This window comes from Phalangium opilio, unplaced genomic scaffold (assembly GCF_054372755.1).
Source record: "Phalangium opilio isolate 3A_F unplaced genomic scaffold, DU_Popi_V2 ptg000088l_1, whole genome shotgun sequence".
NCBI classification, from domain to species: Eukaryota; Metazoa; Arthropoda; class Arachnida; order Opiliones; family Phalangiidae; genus Phalangium; species Phalangium opilio.
The window spans coordinates 1,149,650-1,162,009 of record NW_028324193.1 but is presented as its reverse complement, the minus strand read 5'-3'; the positions used below and the strand labels follow the sequence as shown (position 1 = coordinate 1,162,009).

General features: G+C 39.9%; 44 non-coding genes across 44 annotated transcripts; all 44 read right to left on the bottom strand.

Moving 5' to 3' along the window:
* Window positions 1-395: 395 nt before the first annotated feature.
* TRNAR-ACG (transfer RNA arginine (anticodon ACG)) lies at window positions 396-468 on the bottom strand. The gene has a single exon. It is a non-coding gene; the product is annotated as a tRNA-Arg (tRNA).
* A 255-nt stretch (window positions 469-723) lies between these two features.
* On the bottom strand, window positions 724-796 carry TRNAR-ACG (transfer RNA arginine (anticodon ACG)). Its single transcript has one exon. It is a non-coding gene; the product is annotated as a tRNA-Arg (tRNA).
* A 577-nt stretch (window positions 797-1,373) lies between these two features.
* On the bottom strand, window positions 1,374-1,446 carry TRNAR-ACG (transfer RNA arginine (anticodon ACG)). Its single transcript has one exon. It is a non-coding gene; the product is annotated as a tRNA-Arg (tRNA).
* Window positions 1,447-1,701: 255 nt separating this feature from the next.
* Window positions 1,702-1,774, bottom strand: TRNAR-ACG (transfer RNA arginine (anticodon ACG)). Its single transcript has one exon. It is a non-coding gene; the product is annotated as a tRNA-Arg (tRNA).
* A 577-nt stretch (window positions 1,775-2,351) lies between these two features.
* TRNAR-ACG (transfer RNA arginine (anticodon ACG)) lies at window positions 2,352-2,424 on the bottom strand. Its single transcript has one exon. It is a non-coding gene; the product is annotated as a tRNA-Arg (tRNA).
* A 255-nt stretch (window positions 2,425-2,679) lies between these two features.
* On the bottom strand, window positions 2,680-2,752 carry TRNAR-ACG (transfer RNA arginine (anticodon ACG)). Its single transcript has one exon. It is a non-coding gene; the product is annotated as a tRNA-Arg (tRNA).
* A 577-nt stretch (window positions 2,753-3,329) lies between these two features.
* TRNAR-ACG (transfer RNA arginine (anticodon ACG)) lies at window positions 3,330-3,402 on the bottom strand. The gene has a single exon. It is a non-coding gene; the product is annotated as a tRNA-Arg (tRNA).
* A 255-nt stretch (window positions 3,403-3,657) lies between these two features.
* TRNAR-ACG (transfer RNA arginine (anticodon ACG)) lies at window positions 3,658-3,730 on the bottom strand. The gene has a single exon. It is a non-coding gene; the product is annotated as a tRNA-Arg (tRNA).
* A 577-nt stretch (window positions 3,731-4,307) lies between these two features.
* TRNAR-ACG (transfer RNA arginine (anticodon ACG)) lies at window positions 4,308-4,380 on the bottom strand. The gene has a single exon. It is a non-coding gene; the product is annotated as a tRNA-Arg (tRNA).
* A 255-nt stretch (window positions 4,381-4,635) lies between these two features.
* Window positions 4,636-4,708, bottom strand: TRNAR-ACG (transfer RNA arginine (anticodon ACG)). The gene has a single exon. It is a non-coding gene; the product is annotated as a tRNA-Arg (tRNA).
* Window positions 4,709-5,285: 577 nt separating this feature from the next.
* TRNAR-ACG (transfer RNA arginine (anticodon ACG)) lies at window positions 5,286-5,358 on the bottom strand. Its single transcript has one exon. It is a non-coding gene; the product is annotated as a tRNA-Arg (tRNA).
* Window positions 5,359-5,613: 255 nt separating this feature from the next.
* TRNAR-UCG (transfer RNA arginine (anticodon UCG)) lies at window positions 5,614-5,686 on the bottom strand. The gene has a single exon. It is a non-coding gene; the product is annotated as a tRNA-Arg (tRNA).
* An 85-nt stretch (window positions 5,687-5,771) lies between these two features.
* Window positions 5,772-5,844, bottom strand: TRNAR-ACG (transfer RNA arginine (anticodon ACG)). The gene has a single exon. It is a non-coding gene; the product is annotated as a tRNA-Arg (tRNA).
* A 91-nt stretch (window positions 5,845-5,935) lies between these two features.
* On the bottom strand, window positions 5,936-6,008 carry TRNAR-ACG (transfer RNA arginine (anticodon ACG)). Its single transcript has one exon. It is a non-coding gene; the product is annotated as a tRNA-Arg (tRNA).
* A 91-nt stretch (window positions 6,009-6,099) lies between these two features.
* TRNAR-ACG (transfer RNA arginine (anticodon ACG)) lies at window positions 6,100-6,172 on the bottom strand. The gene has a single exon. It is a non-coding gene; the product is annotated as a tRNA-Arg (tRNA).
* Window positions 6,173-6,585: 413 nt separating this feature from the next.
* On the bottom strand, window positions 6,586-6,658 carry TRNAR-ACG (transfer RNA arginine (anticodon ACG)). The gene has a single exon. It is a non-coding gene; the product is annotated as a tRNA-Arg (tRNA).
* A 91-nt stretch (window positions 6,659-6,749) lies between these two features.
* TRNAR-ACG (transfer RNA arginine (anticodon ACG)) lies at window positions 6,750-6,822 on the bottom strand. Its single transcript has one exon. It is a non-coding gene; the product is annotated as a tRNA-Arg (tRNA).
* Window positions 6,823-6,913: 91 nt separating this feature from the next.
* TRNAR-ACG (transfer RNA arginine (anticodon ACG)) lies at window positions 6,914-6,986 on the bottom strand. The gene has a single exon. It is a non-coding gene; the product is annotated as a tRNA-Arg (tRNA).
* Window positions 6,987-7,077: 91 nt separating this feature from the next.
* On the bottom strand, window positions 7,078-7,150 carry TRNAR-ACG (transfer RNA arginine (anticodon ACG)). The gene has a single exon. It is a non-coding gene; the product is annotated as a tRNA-Arg (tRNA).
* A 91-nt stretch (window positions 7,151-7,241) lies between these two features.
* TRNAR-ACG (transfer RNA arginine (anticodon ACG)) lies at window positions 7,242-7,314 on the bottom strand. The gene has a single exon. It is a non-coding gene; the product is annotated as a tRNA-Arg (tRNA).
* A 91-nt stretch (window positions 7,315-7,405) lies between these two features.
* TRNAR-UCG (transfer RNA arginine (anticodon UCG)) lies at window positions 7,406-7,478 on the bottom strand. The gene has a single exon. It is a non-coding gene; the product is annotated as a tRNA-Arg (tRNA).
* Window positions 7,479-7,563: 85 nt separating this feature from the next.
* Window positions 7,564-7,636, bottom strand: TRNAR-ACG (transfer RNA arginine (anticodon ACG)). The gene has a single exon. It is a non-coding gene; the product is annotated as a tRNA-Arg (tRNA).
* Window positions 7,637-7,727: 91 nt separating this feature from the next.
* Window positions 7,728-7,800, bottom strand: TRNAR-ACG (transfer RNA arginine (anticodon ACG)). The gene has a single exon. It is a non-coding gene; the product is annotated as a tRNA-Arg (tRNA).
* A 91-nt stretch (window positions 7,801-7,891) lies between these two features.
* TRNAR-ACG (transfer RNA arginine (anticodon ACG)) lies at window positions 7,892-7,964 on the bottom strand. The gene has a single exon. It is a non-coding gene; the product is annotated as a tRNA-Arg (tRNA).
* A 419-nt stretch (window positions 7,965-8,383) lies between these two features.
* TRNAR-UCG (transfer RNA arginine (anticodon UCG)) lies at window positions 8,384-8,456 on the bottom strand. The gene has a single exon. It is a non-coding gene; the product is annotated as a tRNA-Arg (tRNA).
* An 85-nt stretch (window positions 8,457-8,541) lies between these two features.
* TRNAR-ACG (transfer RNA arginine (anticodon ACG)) lies at window positions 8,542-8,614 on the bottom strand. The gene has a single exon. It is a non-coding gene; the product is annotated as a tRNA-Arg (tRNA).
* Window positions 8,615-8,705: 91 nt separating this feature from the next.
* TRNAR-ACG (transfer RNA arginine (anticodon ACG)) lies at window positions 8,706-8,778 on the bottom strand. The gene has a single exon. It is a non-coding gene; the product is annotated as a tRNA-Arg (tRNA).
* A 91-nt stretch (window positions 8,779-8,869) lies between these two features.
* TRNAR-UCG (transfer RNA arginine (anticodon UCG)) lies at window positions 8,870-8,942 on the bottom strand. The gene has a single exon. It is a non-coding gene; the product is annotated as a tRNA-Arg (tRNA).
* Window positions 8,943-9,027: 85 nt separating this feature from the next.
* TRNAR-ACG (transfer RNA arginine (anticodon ACG)) lies at window positions 9,028-9,100 on the bottom strand. The gene has a single exon. It is a non-coding gene; the product is annotated as a tRNA-Arg (tRNA).
* A 91-nt stretch (window positions 9,101-9,191) lies between these two features.
* On the bottom strand, window positions 9,192-9,264 carry TRNAR-ACG (transfer RNA arginine (anticodon ACG)). The gene has a single exon. It is a non-coding gene; the product is annotated as a tRNA-Arg (tRNA).
* Window positions 9,265-9,355: 91 nt separating this feature from the next.
* TRNAR-UCG (transfer RNA arginine (anticodon UCG)) lies at window positions 9,356-9,428 on the bottom strand. Its single transcript has one exon. It is a non-coding gene; the product is annotated as a tRNA-Arg (tRNA).
* An 85-nt stretch (window positions 9,429-9,513) lies between these two features.
* Window positions 9,514-9,586, bottom strand: TRNAR-ACG (transfer RNA arginine (anticodon ACG)). The gene has a single exon. It is a non-coding gene; the product is annotated as a tRNA-Arg (tRNA).
* A 91-nt stretch (window positions 9,587-9,677) lies between these two features.
* TRNAR-ACG (transfer RNA arginine (anticodon ACG)) lies at window positions 9,678-9,750 on the bottom strand. Its single transcript has one exon. It is a non-coding gene; the product is annotated as a tRNA-Arg (tRNA).
* A 91-nt stretch (window positions 9,751-9,841) lies between these two features.
* Window positions 9,842-9,914, bottom strand: TRNAR-ACG (transfer RNA arginine (anticodon ACG)). Its single transcript has one exon. It is a non-coding gene; the product is annotated as a tRNA-Arg (tRNA).
* A 91-nt stretch (window positions 9,915-10,005) lies between these two features.
* TRNAR-UCG (transfer RNA arginine (anticodon UCG)) lies at window positions 10,006-10,078 on the bottom strand. Its single transcript has one exon. It is a non-coding gene; the product is annotated as a tRNA-Arg (tRNA).
* An 85-nt stretch (window positions 10,079-10,163) lies between these two features.
* On the bottom strand, window positions 10,164-10,236 carry TRNAR-ACG (transfer RNA arginine (anticodon ACG)). The gene has a single exon. It is a non-coding gene; the product is annotated as a tRNA-Arg (tRNA).
* Window positions 10,237-10,327: 91 nt separating this feature from the next.
* On the bottom strand, window positions 10,328-10,400 carry TRNAR-ACG (transfer RNA arginine (anticodon ACG)). Its single transcript has one exon. It is a non-coding gene; the product is annotated as a tRNA-Arg (tRNA).
* A 91-nt stretch (window positions 10,401-10,491) lies between these two features.
* TRNAR-ACG (transfer RNA arginine (anticodon ACG)) lies at window positions 10,492-10,564 on the bottom strand. The gene has a single exon. It is a non-coding gene; the product is annotated as a tRNA-Arg (tRNA).
* A 419-nt stretch (window positions 10,565-10,983) lies between these two features.
* On the bottom strand, window positions 10,984-11,056 carry TRNAR-UCG (transfer RNA arginine (anticodon UCG)). Its single transcript has one exon. It is a non-coding gene; the product is annotated as a tRNA-Arg (tRNA).
* Window positions 11,057-11,141: 85 nt separating this feature from the next.
* TRNAR-ACG (transfer RNA arginine (anticodon ACG)) lies at window positions 11,142-11,214 on the bottom strand. The gene has a single exon. It is a non-coding gene; the product is annotated as a tRNA-Arg (tRNA).
* A 91-nt stretch (window positions 11,215-11,305) lies between these two features.
* Window positions 11,306-11,378, bottom strand: TRNAR-ACG (transfer RNA arginine (anticodon ACG)). The gene has a single exon. It is a non-coding gene; the product is annotated as a tRNA-Arg (tRNA).
* A 583-nt stretch (window positions 11,379-11,961) lies between these two features.
* TRNAR-UCG (transfer RNA arginine (anticodon UCG)) lies at window positions 11,962-12,034 on the bottom strand. Its single transcript has one exon. It is a non-coding gene; the product is annotated as a tRNA-Arg (tRNA).
* An 85-nt stretch (window positions 12,035-12,119) lies between these two features.
* TRNAR-ACG (transfer RNA arginine (anticodon ACG)) lies at window positions 12,120-12,192 on the bottom strand. Its single transcript has one exon. It is a non-coding gene; the product is annotated as a tRNA-Arg (tRNA).
* A 91-nt stretch (window positions 12,193-12,283) lies between these two features.
* TRNAR-ACG (transfer RNA arginine (anticodon ACG)) lies at window positions 12,284-12,356 on the bottom strand. Its single transcript has one exon. It is a non-coding gene; the product is annotated as a tRNA-Arg (tRNA).
* Between the last annotated feature and the right edge of the window lie 4 nt (window positions 12,357-12,360).

Genomic DNA, 12,360 nt, shown 5'->3' with positions numbered 1-12,360 from the left:
TGCTATTGAAGCATTGCAATATTATAAATTTCCCTTCCGTTATACTCTAATAATCATCTTTAAATGTTAATACCGCGCTTGCCAGGACTCGAACCTGGACTCTTATGTTCCGTAGGTTGACGCGTTATCCATTGCGCCACAAGCCCGTTAAAGGTTGATCAAAATGATATCGAAGCATTGAAATATTATAAATTTCCCTTCCGTTATACTCTAATAATCAGCTTTAAATGGTAATACCGAGCTTGCCACGACTCGAACCTGGAATCTTCTGCTTCGAAGGCAGGCGCGTTATCCATTACGCCATAAGCCCTTGCTTCGTATTATAAATAAAATTTCCAAACATTGTATTTATGCATTCTTTATGACGCATAAAACATCTTTTACGAAAATAAAAAAGAGCTTGCCAGGACTCGAACCAGGAATCTTCTGCTCCGTAGGCAGACGCGTTATCCATTGCGCCACAAGCCCGTTAGAGATTGATCAAAATGATATTGAAGCATTGAAATATTATAAATTTCCCTTCCGTTATACTCTAATAATCATCTTTAAATTTTAATACCGAGCTTGACAGGACTCGAACCTGGAATCTTATGCTCCGTAGGCAGACGCGTTATCCATTGCGCCACAAGCCCGTTAGAGGTTGATCAAAATGATATTGAAGCTTTGAAATATTATAAATTTCCCTTCCGTTATACTCTAATAATCATCTTTAAATGGTAATACCGAGCTTGCCAGGACTCGAACCTGGAATCTTCTGCTCCGTAGGCAGACGCGTTATCCATTGCGCCACAAGCCCGTTAGAGGTTGATCAAAATGCTATTGAAGCATTGCAATATTATAAATTTCCCTTCCGTTATACTCTAATAATCATCTTTAAATGGTAATACCGAGCTATCCAGGACTCGAACCTGGAATCTTCTGCTCCGTAGGCAGACGCGTTATCCATCGCGCCACAAGCCCGTTATAGGTTGATCAAAATGCTATTGAAGCATTGCAATATTATAAATTTCCCTTCCGTTATACTCTAATAATCATCTTTAAATGTTAATACCGCGCTTGCCAGGACTCGAACCTGGACTCTTATGTTCCGTAGGTTGACGCGTTATCCATTGCGCCACAAGCCCGTTAAAGGTTGATCAAAATGATATCGAAGCATTGAAATATTATAAATTTCCCTTCCGTTATACTCTAATAATCAGCTTTAAATGGTAATACCGAGCTTGCCACGACTCGAACCTGGAATCTTCTGCTTCGAAGGCAGGCGCGTTATCCATTACGCCACAAGCCCTTGCTTCGTATTATAAATAAAATTTCCAAACATTGTATTTATGCATTCTTTATGACGCATAAAAGATCTTTTACGAAAATAAAAAAGAGCTTGCCAGGACTCGAACCAGGAATCTTCTGCTCCGTAGGCAGACGCGTTATCCATTGCGCCACAAGCCCGTTAGAGATTGATCAAAATGATATTGAAGCATTGAAATATTATAAATTTCCCTTCCGTTATACTCTAATAATCATCTTTAAATGTTAATACCGAGCTTGCCAGGACTCGAACCTGGACTCTTATGCTCCGTAGGCAGACGCGTTATCCATTGCGCCAAAAGCCCGTTAGAGTTTGATCAAAATGATATCGAAGCATTGAAATATTATAAATTTCCCTTCCGTTATACTCTAATAATCATCTTTAAATGGTATTACCGAGCTTGCCAGGACTCGAACCTGGAATCTTCTGCTCCGTAGGCAGACGCGTTATCCATTGCGCCACAAGCCCGTTAGAGGTTGATCAAAATGCTATTGAAGCATTGCAATATTATAAATTTCCCTTCCGTTATACTCTAATAATCATCTTTAAATGGTAATACCGAACTATCCAGGACTCGAACCTGGAATCTTCTGCTCCGTAGGCAGACGCGTTATCCATCGCGCCACAAGCCCGTTATAGGTTGATCAAAATGCTATTGAAGCATTGCAATATTATAAATTTCCCTTCCGTTATACTCTAATAATCATCTTTAAATGTTAATACCGCGCTTGCCAGGACTCGAACCTGGACTCTTATGTTCCGTAGGTTGACGCGTTATCCATTGCGCCACAAGCCCGTTAAAGGTTGATCAAAATGATATCGAAGCATTGAAATATTATAAATTTCCCTTCCGTTATACTCTAATAATCAGCTTTAAATGGTAATACCGAGCTTGCCACGACTCGAACCTGGAATCTTCTGCTTCGAAGGCAGGCGCGTTATCCATTACGCCATAAGCCCTTGCTTCGTATTATAAATAAAATTTCCAAACATTGTATTTATGCATTCTTTATGACGCATAAAACATCTTTTACGAAAATAAAAAAGAGCTTGCCAGGACTCGAACCAGGAATCTTCTGCTCCGTAGGCAGACGCGTTATCCATTGCGCCACAAGCCCGTTAGAGATTGATCAAAATGATATTGAAGCATTGAAATATTATAAATTTCCCTTCCGTTATACTCTAATAATCATCTTTAAATTTTAATACCGAGCTTGACAGGACTCGAACCTGGAATCTTATGCTCCGTAGGCAGACGCGTTATCCATTGCGCCACAAGCCCGTTAGAGGTTGATCAAAATGATATTGAAGCTTTGAAATATTATAAATTTCCCTTCCGTTATACTCTAATAATCATCTTTAAATGGTAATACCGAGCTTGCCAGGACTCGAACCTGGAATCTTCTGCTCCGTAGGCAGACGCGTTATCCATTGCGCCACAAGCCCGTTAGAGGTTGATCAAAATGCTATTGAAGCATTGCAATATTATAAATTTCCCTTCCGTTATACTCTAATAATCATCTTTAAATGGTAATACCGAGCTATCCAGGACTCGAACCTGGAATCTTCTGCTCCGTAGGCAGACGCGTTATCCATCGCGCCACAAGCCCGTTATAGGTTGATCAAAATGCTATTGAAGCATTGCAATATTATAAATTTCCCTTCCGTTATACTCTAATAATCATCTTTAAATGTTAATACCGCGCTTGCCAGGACTCGAACCTGGACTCTTATGTTCCGTAGGTTGACGCGTTATCCATTGCGCCACAAGCCCGTTAAAGGTTGATCAAAATGATATCGAAGCATTGAAATATTATAAATTTCCCTTCCGTTATACTCTAATAATCAGCTTTAAATGGTAATACCGAGCTTGCCACGACTCGAACCTGGAATCTTCTGCTTCGAAGGCAGGCGCGTTATCCATTACGCCACAAGCCCTTGCTTCGTATTATAAATAAAATTTCCAAACATTGTATTTATGCATTCTTTATGACGCATAAAAGATCTTTTACGAAAATAAAAAAGAGCTTGCCAGGACTCGAACCAGGAATCTTCTGCTCCGTAGGCAGACGCGTTATCCATTGCGCCACAAGCCCGTTAGAGATTGATCAAAATGATATTGAAGCATTGAAATATTATAAATTTCCCTTCCGTTATACTCTAATAATCATCTTTAAATGTTAATACCGAGCTTGCCAGGACTCGAACCTGGACTCTTATGCTCCGTAGGCAGACGCGTTATCCATTGCGCCAAAAGCCCGTTAGAGTTTGATCAAAATGATATCGAAGCATTGAAATATTATAAATTTCCCTTCCGTTATACTCTAATAATCATCTTTAAATGGTATTACCGAGCTTGCCAGGACTCGAACCTGGAATCTTCTGCTCCGTAGGCAGACGCGTTATCCATTGCGCCACAAGCCCGTTAGAGGTTGATCAAAATGCTATTGAAGCATTGCAATATTATAAATTTCCCTTCCGTTATACTCTAATAATCATCTTTAAATGGTAATACCGAACTATCCAGGACTCGAACCTGGAATCTTCTGCTCCGTAGGCAGACGCGTTATCCATCGCGCCACAAGCCCGTTATAGGTTGATCAAAATGCTATTGAAGCATTGCAATATTATAAATTTCCCTTCCGTTATACTCTAATAATCATCTTTAAATGTTAATACCGCGCTTGCCAGGACTCGAACCTGGACTCTTATGTTCCGTAGGTTGACGCGTTATCCATTGCGCCACAAGCCCGTTAAAGGTTGATCAAAATGATATCGAAGCATTGAAATATTATAAATTTCCCTTCCGTTATACTCTAATAATCAGCTTTAAATGGTAATACCGAGCTTGCCACGACTCGAACCTGGAATCTTCTGCTTCGAAGGCAGGCGCGTTATCCATTACGCCATAAGCCCTTGCTTCGTATTATAAATAAAATTTCCAAACATTGTATTTATGCATTCTTTATGACGCATAAAACATCTTTTACGAAAATAAAAAAGAGCTTGCCAGGACTCGAACCAGGAATCTTCTGCTCCGTAGGCAGACGCGTTATCCATTGCGCCACAAGCCCGTTAGAGATTGATCAAAATGATATTGAAGCATTGAAATATTATAAATTTCCCTTCCGTTATACTCTAATAATCATCTTTAAATTTTAATACCGAGCTTGACAGGACTCGAACCTGGAATCTTATGCTCCGTAGGCAGACGCGTTATCCATTGCGCCACAAGCCCGTTAGAGGTTGATCAAAATGATATTGAAGCTTTGAAATATTATAAATTTCCCTTCCGTTATACTCTAATAATCATCTTTAAATGGTAATACCGAGCTTGCCAGGACTCGAACCTGGAATCTTCTGCTCCGTAGGCAGACGCGTTATCCATTGCGCCACAAGCCCGTTAGAGGTTGATCAAAATGCTATTGAAGCATTGCAATATTATAAATTTCCCTTCCGTTATACTCTAATAATCATCTTTAAATGGTAATACCGAGCTATCCAGGACTCGAACCTGGAATCTTCTGCTCCGTAGGCAGACGCGTTATCCATCGCGCCACAAGCCCGTTATAGGTTGATCAAAATGCTATTGAAGCATTGCAATATTATAAATTTCCCTTCCGTTATACTCTAATAATCATCTTTAAATGTTAATACCGCGCTTGCCAGGACTCGAACCTGGACTCTTATGTTCCGTAGGTTGACGCGTTATCCATTGCGCCACAAGCCCGTTAAAGGTTGATCAAAATGATATCGAAGCATTGAAATATTATAAATTTCCCTTCCGTTATACTCTAATAATCAGCTTTAAATGGTAATACCGAGCTTGCCACGACTCGAACCTGGAATCTTCTGCTTCGAAGGCAGGCGCGTTATCCATTACGCCACAAGCCCTTGCTTCGTATTATAAATAAAATTTCCAAACATTGTATTTATGCATTCTTTATGACGCATAAAAGATCTTTTACGAAAATAAAAAAGAGCTTGCCAGGACTCGAACCAGGAATCTTCTGCTCCGTAGGCAGACGCGTTATCCATTGCGCCACAAGCCCGTTAGAGATTGATCAAAATGATATTGAAGCATTGAAATATTATAAATTTCCCTTCCGTTATACTCTAATAATCATCTTTAAATTTTAATACCGAGCTTGACAGGACTCGAACCTGGAATCTTATGCTCCGTAGGCAGACGCGTTATCCATTGCGCCACAAGCCCGTTAGAGGTTGATCAAAATGATATGGAAGCTTTGAAATATTATAAATTTCCCTTCCGTTATACTCTAATAATCATCTTTAAATGGTAATACCGAGCTTGCCAGGACTCGAACCTGGTATCTTCTGCTTCGAAGGCAGGCGCGTTATCCATTACGCCACAAGCCCTTGCTTCGTATTATAAATAAAATTTCCAAACATTGTATTTATGCATTCTTTATGACGCATAAAAGATCTTTTACGAAAATAAAAAAGAGCTTGCCAGGACTCGAACCAGGAATCTTCTGCTCCGTAGGCAGACGCGTTATCCATTGCGCCACAAGCCCGTTAGAGATTGATCAAAATGATATTGAAGCATTGAAATATTATAAATTTCCCTTCCGTTATACTCTAATAATCATCTTTAAATGTTAATACCGAGCTTGCCAGGACTCGAACCTGGACTCTTATGCTCCGTAGGCAGACGCGTTATCCATTGCGCCACAAGCCCGTTAGAGTTTGATCAAAATGATATCGAAGCATTGAAATATTATAAATTTCCCTTCCGTTATACTCTAATAATCATCTTTAAATGGTAATACCGAGCTTGCCAGGACTCGAACCTGGAATCTTCTGCTCCGTAGGCAGACGCGTTATCCATCGCGCCACAAGCCCGTTATAGGTTGATCAAAATGCTATTGAAGCATTGCAATATTATAAATTTCCCTTCCGTTATACTCTAATAATCATCTTTAAATGTTAATACCGCGCTTGCCAGGACTCGAACCTGGACTCTTATGTTAAGTAGGTTGACGCGTTATCCATTGCGCCACAAGCCCGTTAAAGGTTGATCAAAATGATATCGAAGCATTGAAATATTATAAATTTCCCTTCCGTTATACTCTAATAATCAGCTTTAAATGGCAATACCGTGCTTGCCACGACTCGAACCTGGAATCTTCTGCTTCGAAGGCAGACGCGTTATCCATTACGCCACAAGCCCTTGCTTCGTATTATAAATAAAATTTCCAAACATTGTATTTATGCATTCTTTATGACGTATAAAAGATCTTTTACGAAAATAAAAATGAGCTTGCCAGGACTCGAACCAGGAATCTTCTGCTCCGTAGGCAGACGCGTTATCCATTGCGCCACAAGCCCGTTAGAGATTGATCAAAATGATATTGAAGCATTGAAATATTATAAATTTCCCTTCCGTTATACTCTAATAATCATCTTTAAATGTTAATACCGCGCTTGCCAGGACTCGAACCTGGACTCTTATGCTCCGTAGGCAGACGCGTTATCCATTGCGCCACAAGCCCGTTAGAGTTTGATCAAAATGATATCGAAGCATTGAAATATTATAAATTTCCCTTCCGTTATACTCTAATAATCATCTTTAAATGTTAATACCGAGCTTGCCAGGACTCGAACCTGGAATCTTATGCTCCGTAGGCAGACGCGTTATCCATTGCGCCACAAGCCCGTTAGAGGTTGATCAAAATGATATTGAAGCATTAAAATATTATAAATTTCCCTTCCGTTATACTCTAATAATCAGCTTTAAATGGTAATACCGAGTTTGCCAGGACTCGAACCTGGAATCTCCTGCTCCGTAGGCAGACGCGTTATCCATTGCGCCACAAGCCCGTTAGAGGTTGATAAAAATGCTATTGAAGCATTGCAATATTATAAATTTCCCTTCCGTTATACTCTAATAATCATCTTTAAATGTTAATACCGAGCTTGCCAGGACTCGAACCTGGAATCTTCTGCTCCGTAGGCAGACGCGTTATCCATTGCGCCACAAGCCCGTTAGAGGTTGATCAAAATGATATTGAAGATTTGAAATATTATAAATTTCCCTTCCGTTATACTCTAATAATCATCTTTAAATGGTAATACCGAGCTTGCCAGGACTCGAACCTGGAATCTTCTGCTTCGAAGGCAGACGCGTTATGCATTACGCCACAAGCCCTTGCTTCGTATTATAAATAAAATTTCCAAACATTGTATTTATGCATTCTTTATGACGCATAAAAGATCTTTTACGAAAATAAAAAAGAGCTTGCCAGGACTCGAACCAGGAATCTTCTGCTCCGTAGGCAGACGCGTTATCCATTGCGCCACAAGCCCGTTAGAGATTGATCAAAATGATATTGAAGCATTGAAATATTATAAATTTCCCTTCCGTTATACTCTAATAATCATCTTTAAATGTTAATACCGAGCTTGCCAGGACTCGAACCTGGACTCTTATGCTCCGTAGGCAGACGCGTAATCCATTGCGCCACAAGCCCGTTAGAGTTTGATCAAAATGATATCGAAGCATTGAAATATTATAAATTTCCCTTCCGTTATACTCTAATAATCATCTTTAAATGGTAATACCGAGCTTGCCAGGACTCGAACCTGGAATCTTCTGCTCCGTAGGCAGACTCGTTATCCATTGCGCCACAAGCCCGTTAGAGGTTGATCAAAATGCTATTGAGGCATTGCAATATTATAAATTTCCCTTCCGTTATACTCTAATAATCATCTTTAAATGGTAATACCGAGCTATCCAGGACTCGAACCTGGAATCTTCTGCTCCGTAGGCAGACGCGTTATCCATCGCGCCACAAGCCCGTTATAGGTTGATCAAAATGCTATTGAAGCATTGCAATATTATAAATTTCCCTTCCGTTATACTCTAATAATCATCTTTAAATGTTAATACCGCGCTTGCCAGGACTCGAACCTGGACTCTTATGTTAAGTAGGTTGACGCGTTATCCATTGCGCCACAAGCCCGTTAAAGGTTGATCAAAATGATATCGAAGCATTGAAATATTATAAATTTCCCTTCCGTTATACTCTAATAATCAGCTTTAAATGGCAATACCGAGCTTGCCACGACTCGAACCTGGAATCTTCTGCTTCGAAGGCAGACGCGTTATCCATTACGCCACAAGCCCTTGCTTCGTATTATAAATAAAATTTCCAAACATTGTATTTATGCATTCTTTATGACGTATAAAAGATCTTTTACGAAAATAAAAATGAGCTTGCCAGGACTCGAACCAGGAATCTTCTGCTCCGTAGGCAGACGCGTTATCCATTGCGCCACAAGCCCGTTAGAGATTGATCAAAATGATATTGAAGCATTGAAATATTATAAATTTCCCTTCCGTTATACTCTAATAATCATCTTTAAATGTTAATACCGCGCTTGCCAGGACTCGAACCTGGACTCTTATGCTCCGTAGGCAGACGCGTTATCCATTGCGCCACAAGCCCGTTAGAGTTTGATCAAAATGATATCGAAGCATTGAAATATTATAAATTTCCCTTCCGTTATACTCTAATAATCATCTTTAAATGGTAGTACCGAGCTTGCCAGAACTCGAACCTGGAATCTTCTGCTTCGAAGGCAGGCGCGTTATCCATTACGCCACAAGCCCTTGCTTCGTATTATAAATAAAATTTCCAAACATTGTATTTATGCATTCTTTATGACGCATAAAAGATCTTTTACGAAAATAAAAAAGAGCTTGCCAGGACTCGAACCAGGAATCTTCTGCTCCGTAGGCAGACGCGTTATCCATTGCGCCACAAGCCCGTTAGAGATTGATCAAAATGATATTGAAGCATTGAAATATTATAAATTTCCCTTCCGTTATACTCTAATAATCATCTTTAAATGTTAATACCGAGCTTGCCAGGACTCGAACCTGGACTCTTATGCTCCGTAGGCAGACGCGTTATCCATTGCGCCACAAGCCCGTTAGAGTATGATCAAAATGATATCGAAGCATTGAAATATTATAAATTTCCCTTCCGTTATACTCTAATAATCATCTTTAAATGGTAATACCGAGCTTGCCAGGACTCGAACCTGGAATCTTCTGCTTCGAAGGCAGGCGCGTTATCCATTACGCCACAAGCCCTTGCTTCGTATTATAAATAAAATTTCCAAACATTGTATTTATGCATTCTTTATGACGCATAAAAGATCTTTTACGAAAATAAAAAAGAGCTTGCCAGGACTCGAACCAGGAATCTTCTGCTCCGTAGGCAGACGCGTTATCCATTGCGCCACAAGCCCGTTAGAGAATGATCAAAATGATATTGAAGCATTGAAATATTATAAATTTCCCTTCCGTTATACTCTAATAATCATCTTTAAATGTTAATACCGAGCTTGCCAGGACTCGAACCCGGACTCTTATGCTCCGTAGGCAGACGCGTTATCCATTGCGCCACAAGCCCGTTAGAATTTGATCAAAATGATATCGAAGCATTGAAATATTATAAATTTCCCTTCCGTTATACTCTAATAATCATCTTTAAATGGTAATACCGAGCTTGCCAGGACTCGAACCTGGAATCTTATGCTCCGTAGGCAGACGCGTTATCCATTGCGCCACAAGCCCGTTAGAATTTGATCAAAATGATATCGAAGCATTGAAATATTATAAATTTCCCTTCCGTTATACTCTAATAATCATCTTTAAATGGTAATACCGAGCTTGCCAGGACTCGAACCTGGTATCTTCTGCTTCGAAGGCAGGCGCGTTATCCATTACGCCACAAGCCCTTGCTTCGTATTATAAATAAAATTTCCAAACATTGTATTTATGCATTCTTTATGACGCATAAAAGATCTTTTACGAAAATAAAAAAGAGCTTGCCAGGACTCGAACCAGGAATCTTCTGCTCCGTAGGCAGACGCGTTATCCATTGCGCCACAAGCCCGTTAGAGATTGATCAAAATGATATTGAAGCATTGAAATATTATAAATTTCCCTTCCGTTATACTCTAATAATCATCTTTAAATGTTAATACCGAGCTTGCCAGGACTCGAACCTGGACTCTTATGCTCCGTAGGCAGACGCGTTATCCATTGCGCCACAAGCCCGTTAGAGTTTGATCAAAATGATATCGAAGTATTGAAATATTATAAATTTCCCTTCCGTTATACTCTAATAATCATCTTTAAATGGTAATACCGAGCTTGCCAGGACTCGAACCTGGAATCTTCTGCTCCGTAGGCAGACGCGTTATCCATTGCGCCACAAGCCCGTTAGAGGTTGATCAAAATGCTATTGAAGCATTGCAATATTATAAATTTCCCTTCCGTTATACTCTAATAATCATCTTTAAATGGTAATACCGAGCTATCCAGGACTCGAACCTGGAATCTTCTGCTCCGTAGGCAGACGCGTTATCCATCGCGCCACAAGCCCGTTATAGGTTGATCAAAATGCTATTGAAGCATTGCAATATTATAAATTTCCCTTCCGTTATACTCTAATAATCATCTTTAAATGTTAATACCGCGCTTGCCAGGACTCGAACCTGGACTCTTATGTTAAGTAGGTTGACGCGTTATCCATTGCGCCACAAGCCCGTTAAAGGTTGATCAAAATGATATCGAAGCATTGAAATATTATAAATTTCCCTTCCGTTATACTCTAATAATCAGCTTTAAATGGCAATACCGAGCTTGCCACGACTCGAACCTGGAATCTTCTGCTTCGAAGGCAGACGCGTTATCCATTACGCCACAAGCCCTTGCTTCGTATTATAAATAAAATTTCCAAACATTGTATTTATGCATTCTTTATGACGTATAAAAGATCTTTTACGAAAATAAAAATGAGCTTGCCAGGACTCGAACCAGGAATCTTCTGCTCCGTAGGCAGACGCGTTATCCATTGCGCCACAAGCCCGTTAGAGATTGATCAAAATGATATTGAAGCATTGAAATATTATAAATTTCCCTTCCGTTATACTCTAATAATCATCTTTAAATGTTAATACCGAGCTTGCCAGGACTCGAACCTGGACTCTTATGCTCCGTAGGCAGACGCGTTATCCATTGCGCCACAAGCCCGTTAGAGTTTGATCAAAATGATATCGAAGCATTGAAATATTATAAATTTCCCTTCCGTTATACTCTAATAATCATCTTTAAATGGTAATACCGAGCTTGCCAGGACTCGAACCTGGAATTTTCTGCTCCGTAGGCAGACGCGTTATCCATTGCGCCACAAGCCGGTTAGAGGTTGATCAAAATGCTATTGAAGCATTGCAATATTATAAATTTCCCTTCCGTTATACTCTAATAATCATCTTTAAATGGTAATACCGAGCTATCCAGGTCTCGAACCTGGAATCTTCTGCTCCGTAGGCAGACGCGTTATCCATCGCGCCACAAGCCCGTTATAGGTTGATCAAAATGCTATTGAAGCATTGCAATATTATAAATTTCCCTTCCGTTATACTCTAATAATCATCTTTAAATGTTAATACCGCGCTTGCCAGGACTCGAACCTGGACTCTTATGTTAAGTAGGTTGACGCGTTATCCATTGCGCCACAAGCCCGTTAAAGGTTGATCAAAATGATATCGAAGCATTGAAATATTATAAATTTCCCTTCCGTTATACTCTAATAATCAGCTTTAAATGGCAATACCGAGCTTGCCACGACTCGAACCTGGAATCTTCTGCTTCGAAGGCAGACGCGTTATCCATTACGCCACAAGCCCTTGCTTCGTATTATAAATAAAATTTCCAAACATTGTATTTATGCATTCTTTATGACGTATAAAAGATCTTTTACGAAAATAAAAATGAGCTTGCCAGGACTCGAACCAGGAATCTTCTGCTCCGTAGGCAGACGCGTTATCCATTGCGCCACAAGCCCGTTAGAGATTGATTAAAATGATATTGAAGCATTGAAATATTATAAATTTCCCTTCCGTTATACTCTAATAATCATCTTTAAATGTTAATACCGCGCTTGCCAGGACTCGAACCTGGACTCTTATGCTCCGTAGGCAGACGCGTTATCCATTGCGCCACAAGCCCGTTA